The sequence below is a fragment of the Callithrix jacchus genome, chromosome 13 (assembly GCF_049354715.1).
Source record: "Callithrix jacchus isolate 240 chromosome 13, calJac240_pri, whole genome shotgun sequence".
In the NCBI taxonomy this organism is placed as follows: Eukaryota; Metazoa; Chordata; class Mammalia; order Primates; family Cebidae; genus Callithrix; species Callithrix jacchus.
Genome location: NC_133514.1, coordinates 108,466,364 through 108,478,357, shown reverse-complemented (window position 1 = coordinate 108,478,357; position 11,994 = coordinate 108,466,364).

Here is an 11,994-nt window from a genome sequence, read left to right as displayed (position 1 = left end):
GTGTTTGTTTAAAGAGAATTCAGTTAATTTATAAGCTAGTATATATATGTTTGTTTGTTTTGTTTTGTTTTTGGGTTGGAGTCTCATTCTGTCACCCAGGCTGGAGTGCAATGGCACGATCTTGGCTCACTACAACCTCTGTCTCCTAGGCTCAAGCAACTTTTCTTGTGCCTCAGCTTCCCAAGTAGCTGGGATTACAAGTGCATGCACCATGCCCAGTTAGGTTTGTTTCTTTTTTTTTTTTTTTTTTTTTTTGTAATTCATTTTTATTTTTATTCTTAGTAGAGACAGGGTTTTACCATTTTGGCCCAGCTGATCTCAAAGTCCTGACCTCAAGTGATCCGCCAGCCTCGGCCTCCCAAAGTGCTGGGATTACAGGCGTGAGCCACTGTGCCTGTCCTAAAAATTTAAAAATTACTTTTCTACAACTCCAGTGGAAAAATTGAATAGGAAAATATCTTTAATAAATGCTAACATTTTTGAGATAAATTTGTTGATAATCATGATATTTAATTAATTTCAAAATATCTACCTGAAACTTAATTGCTATTTGCAAAAGGGAAAACATTTTGGAAAATAATAGGTCTGATGGTGATCACCGTGATTGGATTTTCAAAGTTAGTGTAATAAAAGGTGAGACAATCTGACATTACTTGCTTCCTGATTGAGACAGTATAAAGTACTGACAACATGATGTTTGATCTATATATACATCACAGATACATTATATCAAGGCAAGTAACACATCTATCACCTCACCAGTTTATGTTTTTGTATTGTGTAAACATTAGAAATATTTTTTAAGCAATTTTGTAATGCACACTACATTTTCATTAACTGAAGTCACCATTCCGTGCAATAGATCACCAAGCATTTCCTGCAGTCTGAAACTTTGTGGTTTTATTTTAATAAACATATTCTCTTTCCTCACTCCTCTCCCTCATCCAGCCCCTTTTCTTCTCTGTTTCCAGGTGATCAATTTTTTTTGTATAGATGCCACAAATATTATTTGACAATTAAAATTAATGTATGTATATAAAAAAGGAAAGTAATAAAGTAACAACGCTCGCCACAAATATTTTACATGAATCTATCCATGCTCTTAAACTTAACAAGTCGTTCATTGAAAATAAAGGGGTGAAAAATGTTATGGCTCCATAAGAGAAACCATTAGGCTAATTCAAAAATGTGTAACTTTCCTTGTTGAAAACACTGGAGTACGAAGAAGAGGTATAATAAAAAGTGATTACCTCTAGAGGGCATAGCTGACTCCCTAGAGGAGTACAGAAGCAGCTGGGAGTTTGTTGTTTCTTTAACCATATGTATGGATGACATTTATTGTAACTCTAATTTGGAAAAATCTTGAAAATAAATTATTTTTTTGTAAAGAGTGGTTAGATGCAAATGGCTCAAAGGGAATATAGGTTATAAATGTTTCTTAGACCTACCAAATGAATATGATACCATGTTTGATATTTGTATGACTTGGAAAAAAATGTCTATCAATTCATGACTCTGTTTGACTCATTTATTCTGAATGTCAAACTATAGATAATGATTTTCCTGGAAAATAAAATATATGCCCTTAACTGAAGCATGCACAGAAGGATATATGTGCCTGTAGAATATTAAAAACTATTTAGAATATTTATTCAAAGATTTTCTAAAAGAGAAACATAATAAAAATCATGGCTTCTATCTATGTTCCATGAAAAGACAAAAAAATTAAAATATCTGCACAACAAATACGACCTTGTCCTTCAGCAGGATACCCCAGCTTGTACCTTCACAAAGGTACAAGAGAAGAGATGTCTTCAAGGACTCTTTACACTGGCTTAAACTGACTCAGTGAATCTTCTGCCAGGTTATGTTGGAGAAAGTGGCTGACACAGGCTTTTCAAGGAGCAGGAGGAAATAGACTCTACTTCTTGTTGAGAGGAACTTCAAAGTCTCATTTCAAGGGATATAAATCAGGTGGTGGGGGGAAACATCTTTTTAATCCATCAGCCAAACCATAATAAAATTAATCTAGGCTAATAATAAAGGATGTACAGAGGATAATATTGAAGCTGAGGTCCTTTTTCTAATATAATTTTGTTCTAAATATAATTGCATTAAATTTAGACTTCCTGCTTTAAAGTAGAGAACACCCGCATTTTTTTTATTTCTATTATTTGTGTTGCTGAAAATGTAAAAACAACATTATATATGGCTTCCATCACCAAACAGTATCCCTTATCTAATGATAAAGGGCACTTTTTCATGTTTAACCTTAAACATGCAAAGAAATTGAGAGAAAGAAAGAGAAGTGTTTATTTTAAAGAAGTGTTTATAAGAATAACACAACATATAATTTAAAAAATTAGGACATCTAGGCCAGGCACAAAGGCTCACACCCGTTATCACAGCACTTTGGGAGGCCGAGGTGGGTGTATAACCTGAGATCAGGAGTTTGAGACCAGTCTAGCCAACAACCCTGTGTCTACTAAAAATATAAAAAAAAAAATAGCTAGGCATGTGGTGGGCACCTGTAATCCCAGCTACTCAGGAAGATGACGCAAGAGAATTGCTTGGACCCAGGAGATGGAGGTTGCAGTGAGCTGAGATCGCACCATTGCACTATGGCCTGGGCAACAAGAGTGAAACTCTGTCTCAAAAAAATATTAATAATTAGGACATCTAATATTTCGTTTGATTCCTAATATAAACAAAATCTGTCAAATATTTTCTCACGTTTTCAGCTGTGACTGTCTTCTCAATGTTATTATTAATCATGCACATGTTTTGGTACTTTCATTCTTTAGAATTAGCTTCTTATTTTTCTTATTTGCAAGCTTTGGTAAATATTTATATATTTATAAATATCATCTTGGTAACAATAAGCTAAGTATTTATGAATATATAAATATTTAGCTTATTGTTACCAAGATGATATATTTTCTCTATTATAGTTTTCTCTGTAATAGAGATTTTCTTTAAGAGTTTAAGAGAATAAAAATGTACTTTTTTAGTAACCAAAGCACAGAGAAAACTGTAATAGAGAAATACATCATCTTTAACTTTGCTTGAAATGCTTAATATTTTTAATATAGAAAGTGAGGTAAAAATTTTATAGATACAATTTTCCATGATTACTAATTGCAAAATTGCTTCAAAAGGATATAGTGCTGTGAACATAATGTTAATGCTGGAAAAAAATAGGTTTAGATATGTAGATTTCAATAAAACATTATAGAAAACCAATAAAACAATAAAATTATTGCTGACTAAAAATTATGGCTCAAAAATCAACTCTTTGATAAGAAAAAATAAGAAAAATCAACTCTTTGATAAGAATATTAAAAACATATTCTAAATAGTTTTTAATATTCTACAGCCACACATATACATACATTTGCATACCATCAAATGGTATTTTTGATGTAGGTAAACAAAAAAGTTTATGAGTATTTTTAGTACGATACAATATTTTAAATTATAATTAGAAGACTTGTTACTCTCTGTACTAGATGACATACTTGGGAAAAATAATATTATCTAAATCTATTCTTTCTTTCCATTCACATTTGATAAACATTATAATTTCAGAAAGAGCTCGAATGAATATATTTTAGTGGCTTTTAATTGTACACTCTCAAAGTGCAAAATGATCTTAATAGTTAATAGAAAAAAAGATTGTTCTGTGATCTATGAAAATTTTTGTGAAAACATTGAACAGTATCTTATTGTTGGTTGTAAGTGGGTAGATAAATGAAAACAGTAGCAAAACTAATGTGTATTTAAAATACTTTAGGATAAAATATCAGGAACATTGAGAGAAAATATTTATATTTTTGTAAAACACGTATGAGCAGTTTGAACATAGCCAGTACTCTTCTCATGGTCTAACTTCAGGATCTTCAAGTTGGCATTAGCTTCCAATATTTTGTCCTTTGCACTTTCAATGTCATAAAATATTTTTAAGAATTTCTTTAGTGGGCAACCAGCAGGTGTTGCTGGTGTTACTTTCCCTTGGGCACTTGCATTCTTTTTTTTTTTCACAGACACTTCATTCATTATGCCTAATTATTTCTGCATTATTTTATGCAATTCTGTAAGTCTCTCCATGTGTTAGGAACTATTAGGATGCTGATTGTCTGGGTGAGAAAACTGAGGCACAGAAATATAAAGTAACTTTCCAAGGCTACCATTAGCAGAAGATAGAATCAGGATTCAGACTCCAGCAATTTAACCCTAGATCAGGCTTAAATCATTTAACCACATGTCCAATAATCTGTGTGATTAAAAAGTGTCAACACCTTGGCCCTGCCCCAGACCAATTTCTGAAGGTGAGAGGCTCAGGCATTGGTGTGCTTTAATAGCTTCTCAGACGACTCTAATTGAGGGCCATGATTGCTAATTACTGCTTCTGATTCACCATACATAACCAATAAGCATTAGCAGCACTGAAAACCTGGAGAAACCACTCTTCAGTAACTGACGTTAAGACAGTTGGAAAGAAATAAGGTTGGATATCTACCTCACACGTTTGCCTTCCGAAATTCCTAATGGTTCAATCACTCAATGTAAGTATTTACTATATAATTCAAATATAAAATGTGACAGAATAGGTATGTACTCATGTTTACACTACGGAAGAGAGAGAAAAGGCCAAAAACCAGGAAAAAAAGACCAAATTACAAGAATAAAAAGTTGGCTGCAATTTATTATTATTGAGAATACACTATTTTAATTATTGAGAACACATTATTTTAATCACTTATTGGGACTATATGCATTGATTTTTCAATCTTTATATTTAGAAGTCTGTGGGACAAAGAAAGCAGTACTCTAGATAAAACAGCACAATCACGTAGGTCCTATTGGGACTGGTTTCAACTGGAGTATTTCATGCTGCATGATATTGTATCAAGCAGTGTTTCAATGTGTTAGGAATATTTTAAAATTTTTTGATTATTTAAATTTTGAAATTTGGCTGTTGATTTTATAAACCCAGAAAAACTGAGACTGGTCTCAGTTAATTTCGAAAGTTTATTTTGTCAAGGTTGAGGACGCTATTCCATGCTATTCCATGACACAGGCTCAGGAATCCTGACAACGTGCCCAAGGTAGTTGGGGCACACCTTGGCTTTATACATTTTAGGGAGACATGAGGCATAAACAATATATGTAAGAAGTACATTGGTTCACTCTGAAAAGGTGGGACAACTTAAAGCAAAGACAGGGAGACTTGAAGTGGGGAAGGGACTTCCAGGTCACAGATAGGTGAGTGACAAACAGTTGCATTCTTTTGAGATCCTGATAAGCCTTTCCAAAGGAGGTAATCAGATACACATTTATCTCAGTGAACAGAGGGATAACTGAATAGAAGGAGATGCAGGCTTGCCCTAAGCAGTTTCCAGCCTGAGTTTTTATTTCAGCTTAGTGATTTTGGGGGCACAATTTTTCACAATTTCTAAGAAAATAATTTTTATTCATTCTAAAAGAAGTCTCAAATGGCATCAGTAAGGCTTTTTTTTATGCTCTCGAGTAGAAAAGCATTATGTTCTCTACTATTCACTGAAAAACTGAATTTTTTGGCATTTTTTTCAAACAATATTCATTCTTGACAAAATGTTGCCCATACAGTATTTCCAGGAAAAAAAAAATCAGTATGAATAATGGAGAGGGAAACGTTCACCGCAGTTGCTATAGTAAATGAATGACTGAAACTTTGTTTAGTAAAACAAATTATTTTTCAATAATTAATCAGTTATACATATTTGATATAAATACATATAAATATGCTCTTATCAAGTGTCATAAAAATGGAGAAGGTATTGGTTTTAAAATCTTTTTATTACTTTGTGGAATATAACTACATATTTAAGCAACAAGGTTGAAGGAAATCCTTTATTTGTAATAGTTTTTTCTCAATTTCAGGCAATAAAGGAAAAAACATGCTCTTAGTAAGTTTATCTCCACAACTAAAGAAAATCTTTGGTTTAAAAAGCTTATTTTGAGAATTACCAGTTTGAATATAAAAACAGGATTTTACTTTGATCCAATAACATTTTGATTCACTGGTTTCTAAAGGGCACCATGTTATCTATCACTGGTGTGTGTGGTGAGAACACTTAAGCTGAGATCTAGTTTCTTAACAAATTTTTAAATATTCAATCCAATATTGTTAATTACAGGCATAATGTTTTACAGAGGAACTCTAAAATTTATTTATCTTACATGACTGAAACTTTATGCTCATTGAATGACTTGCTGTGTCTGCTTCTACAAATTTGATTATTTTAGATACCTCATATGGGTGAGATCCTGCAATATTTGCCCTTTTGTGTCATGTTTATATCACTGAACATGATGTTCTCCAGTTTCACTCATGTTGCAAATGGAAAGATTTCCTCTTCTTTCTCTTTCGAATTAGAATAACGTTTTATTCTACATAAATATATGTTAAATTTTCTTTATCGTTAAATTGTCAACAGACAGGTGGTTTCCATATCTTGACTATTGTGAATAATACTGCAGTGAACATAGAAGTGCAGGTATCTCCTTGAGATAGTGAGTTGATTTTCTTTGGATATAAGCCCAGAAGTGGTGTTGCTGGATGATATCGTAGTTCTATTTTTAATTTTCTGAAGAACTTCTATACGTTTTATATGGTGGGTTCACCACTTTACATTCTCATCAACAGTGTGAAAGGGTTTCCTTTTCTCCACACCTTCACCGCCCCTTACCTTTTTTTCCTGATAATAGCTACCTGATATGGTTAAGCTTTCTGTCCCCACCCAACTGTCATCTTGAATTATAATCCCCATAATTCCCACATGTCAAGGGAGATGCCAGGTGGAGTTAATTTCATCATGGGGGTGGTTACTTCCTGCTGTCTTTTTGACGGTGAGTGATTCTGATGAGATCCAATGGTTTTACAAGTGGTCAGCGGTTCCTCCTGCATTCATTCTCCTTCCTGCCACCTTGTGAAGAAGGTGACTTGCTTCCCTTTCACCCTCTGCCATGATTGTAAGTTTCCTGAGGCCTCCCGAGCCATGTTGAACTGTGGGTCAATTAAACCTCTTTCCTTTATAAATTACCCAGTCTAGGGCAGTTCTTTATAGCTGTGTGAAAACGGACTAATACAACATTCTAACAGGTATACGGTGGTATGTTAATGTGGATTGATTTGCATGTTCCAGATAATGTATAATGTCAAGCAAATTTTCATATACATGTTGGTCATTTGCATGTTTTTTTTTTTAAAGAAATGTCTATTCAAGTCCTTTGCCTATTTAGAATTGGATAAAATTTGAAGGTAATGAATATATATATTATCTTGATTTTGGTGATATTTTATGGTTAGGTGCATATCATCCGATTCATCCAATTGCATACATTAATATATGCAGTTTTTGTATATCAATTATATGTTAATAAAGAAAAAGCTGAAAGAAAATAAAAGCAAATGTGTATTTACTATAGGAACTGGTTTAAAATGTGTTTGCCTATTTTCAACACACCTACTAGATGACATTTACATGTCTGACATATTCCAGTAGTCAGACCAAGAGTTGTTTGTAAAGGCTGCAGAAAAGCCAAACTTTTATAGGATATTCTTGCTCTGCTAAAACCCAATTTCCTCTTCTTCCTCTGAGATTATGAACCAGATTTTTAGGATACATAGGAGTGAGCAAGACAGATAACCTGTGCTCAAGGAACATGCAAAATATTTTACAGTGCCTCCCAGGTGATTCCTGGATGTACTGATCCTTGAAAAATGTTCTACAACTGAACACTTCCATTGGGAACCTGCAAATGTTCAGGAGCCTTCTAAAGCGAGATGTTTATCAACGGGAAGAAGCAATTAGTGCACTGGGGATGCAAAATACACATAAAGTCAGTTACCAAATGGTCATAGACGTACAGACCAAAAACAATTCAAAATATTAATGTATCCCATCCTTTTGTTTTCTAGAAGGAAACTACAGCATAGATAGGCCAAATAATTTGTCCAGGTACACATAGGTAAATATTGACAGTGACAAGACACAAACCAGTCACCTCCCTTTCAGCTTTCTTGTCACTGAAGTTTTCTATCTAGCAGGTATATTGTGAGTTTATTATCTACACCACCAGCAATGCTATCTTAGCATCAGCAACCAAGAACAAAATCCAGCTGTGAAAACAGATACGGATCTGTAGATCCCAGTCACTGTCAAGGTTTCTGCTAGGTAGAAAAATTGCATGTCATTAAAGACTGATTTATCCTTATATCAGATTTATTAAGATCAGCCATTTATTTTATGCCAGATATTAATTGATAATTCATAGAGAATTAACTATGATTCAGGCATTGTTCTAAGCATATCACAAATATCTCATTTAATAGTTAACAATAGTAATAATCATAAGAAGAAATATGTAGATACTGAGAAAGAGGAACCATGTATTGTAAAAAAGGAAATCTTCCCAAATCAATCTATAGGTTTCACAAAATTAAATGTTAATTAACCCCCACCCCCACCAATCTAAAGGTTATAGAAAGCAAACATTAGAAGGGAAAAAATATATTCAGCTAAGTGTTATCTTAGGATGATTATAGGTTCACATACAATTGTTAGAAAAAAATACGTTGAGATTCCCCTGGAGCTTACTCGGTTTCTTCCAGGGGTAATCTCTTGCACTGCTGTAGCTCAGTAACACACCTATATTAGCATTGGTGTATCATCCACACAAGAATCATTCATGTTGAATTTTTGTTCTAGTTTAACTGAAGTATGATTGATAAATTGAAATTTTCTATATTTAGTGTACACAATGTGGTGGTGTCTTGATATACATAGACAATGTGAAATGATTACCATAATCGAGCTAATTAACATATCTATCACCTAACACTAACACAGCTACTATACTTTTGTGTGCCTGGCAGGAACACTTGGGATCTACTCTGTTAGCAAATTTTAAGCATTATAGTACATTATTATTAACGACAGTCATCGTATTGTACATCAGGTCTTCAGAAATAATTGCACCTTGTAAGTGAAACCATAGAACTAGTGACCAACATCCCTGAATTTCTGCAGCCTCCAGAACCTGGTAAGCACCATTCTTCTATGAATTTAAAATGTTTAGATTCTACATATAAGTGAGATAATGAAGTATTTGTCTGTATCTGGATTTTTCCATCTAGTTCTAATGCCCTCCAGGGTAATCTACGTTGTTGGAAATGGAAGAATTTTCATTTGTTTTTAAAGGCAAAATATGTGTGTGTGTGTGTGTGTGTGTGTGTGTGTGTGTCCTTGGGAAAAATGTCTATTGGCTTCTTTGTCCATTTTTAATTGGGCTCTTTTTGGATGTTATGTTGCAAGGGTGTCTTTCTATTTTTTAATATTAACCCCTTATTGAGTATATGGTTTGCAAGTATTTTCTTCCAATCTATAGATTGCCTTTTCATTTTGTTGCTATTTTGTCTTTTTGCTCTGCAAATAGTTTCTAGTTTATTTTGATGTATTTCCATTTGTTTATTTTTGCTTTTGAGTTCTGTGTTTTTGTTGTCCTGTTCAAAAATGTCATTGCCAAGATCAAGACCATAGAGTTTTTCCTCTATGTTTTCTTCTAGGAGTTTCATATTTTCGGGTCTAATTATTATCTTTAAGCATATTGAGTTGATTTTTGTGTATGATATAAAATAAGAGCCACATTTTATTATTTTCCTTGTGGATATCCAGTTTTCCTGACACAATTCATTGAAGAATCTAACCCTTCCCAATATATGTTTTTGCACCTTTGTCAAAGTTTCATTGACTATGTGTGAATTTATTTCTAGACGCTACTCAATTCTCTTTGTCTATGTGTCTGTGTACTGCCAGTATTGTATTTTTTACTAAAGCTTTGAAATATGATTTGAAATCAGGAAGTGTAATTTGTTTTTGCTTATGACTGCTTTAGCCATTAGAGGTCTTTTGAGATTCCATGTACGTTTTAGGATTGTTGTAACCATTTATGCAAAAGTTGCTATATGAATTTTGATAGAGATTGAATTGATTTTGTAGATGTCTTTAGATACTATAGGAATTTTAATAATTCAATTATCCTAATTCCCTAATATTATTCTTCCAATCCATAAGCATAATATATCTTTCAGTCAATTTTTTTTTTCTACAGATTCTTTCATAAATGTTTTAGAAATTTCAACACACAGATCATTTACTTGCTTGGTTAAAATTATTTATAAGTGGGCCGGGCGCGGTGGCTCAAGCCTGTAATCCCAGCACTTTGGGAGGCAGAGGCGGGTGGATCACGCGGTCAAGAGATCGAGGCCATCCTGGTCAACATGGTGAAACCCCGTCTCTACTAAAAATACAGAAAATTAGCTGGGCATGGTGGCGCGTGCCTGTAATCCCAGCTACTCGGGAGGCTGAGGCAGGAGAATTGCCTGAACCCAGGAGGCGGAAGTTGCAGTGAGCCGAGATCGCGCCATTGCACTCCAGCCTGGGTAACAAGAGCGAAATTCCTTTTCAAAAAAAAAAAAAAAAAAAAAAAAATTTATAAGTATTTTATTGTTTTTCATACTATTGCTAATTGGATTACTTAACTTATTTTTTTAATAGTTTGTTAGTGTATACAAATACAACTGTTTTTGTTTGCAGATTGCGTATCATGTAACTTTGCTGAATTCATTTATTTGTTCTACCAGTTTATTGGTGATATCTTTATGGTTTTCTCTACATGAGACTATGTCACTTGCTAATAGAAGCAATTTTACTTATTCTCTTACTATTTGAAAGTCTTTTATTTCCTTTTCTTGCCTAAGCATTCTGGCTGGACTTACATTGCTATGTTGAATAAAAATGATGAAAGTGGGCATCCTTGTCTGGGTCCTAATCCTAGAGAAAAAGCTTTCAGCTTTTCACCATTGTGTTGATAGTGAACTTGTCATATATGGCCTTTATTATGCTGAAGTACGTTCCTTTTATATCTAACTTGTTGAAAGTTTTTATTATAAAAGAAAGCTGAAGTGTGTCAAATGCTTTTTCTGCCTATATGCAGATGACCATGTATTTTCTATTCTTACCTCTATTAATATGTTGTATCACATTATTGATTTGTGTATGTTGAATCATCTTTGCATGTCAGTGGGATGTGCCACTTGATCATAATATGTGATCCTTATAATGTACTTATGAATTTGGTTTGCTCGTATTTTGTTGAGGATTTTTGCATCTGTTTTCATCAGCAGTAACGGCCTGTTTTCTTTTCCTGCAGTGTCCTTTTATGCCTTTGGTATCAGGGTAATGCTGACATTGTAATATGAATTTGGAAGTCTTCCCTCTTCCTCAGTTTTTTTGAGGAGTTTGAAAAGGATTGACATTAGTTGTTTAAATGTTTGGTGAAAACTCACCAGTGATGTTATTTGGTTCTGGGACATTCTTTGTTTGGAAGTTTTTGGTTAATGACTCAAAATTCTTTCTTATTATTGTTCTGCTTATATTTCCTATTTCAATGTAATTTAATATTGGTAGGTTGTATATGTCTAGGAATTTACCCATTTCCTGTAGGTTATCCAATTTATTAGTACATAATTATTCATAGCAGCCTCTTATGATCATTTGCCGTTTTTGTAGTATCAGTTGCAATGTCCTCTCTTTATTTCTAACTTTACTTATTTGAGCCCTCTCTCATGTTTTTCACAGTGTAGGAGAAGGTTTTTCAGTATTGTTTATTTTCTGAAAAATCAAATTTCGTCGGTTGTTTCTATTATTTTCGGTCTTTATTTTATTTAATTATGCTCTAATCTTACTTTCTTCTTTTTACTCAGTTTACGCCTTATTCTTACTTTCCAGGCCCTGAAGGTATATAGTTAGGTTGTTTACTGGATAGCATTCTTTTCTATTATTGTCAGTAGTTACTGCTATCAACTTAACGAAATTCTACTTAGAATTGCCTTTCCTGCATCACATATATTCTGCTATTTTGTGTTTCCATTTTCCATAGTGTCTATCA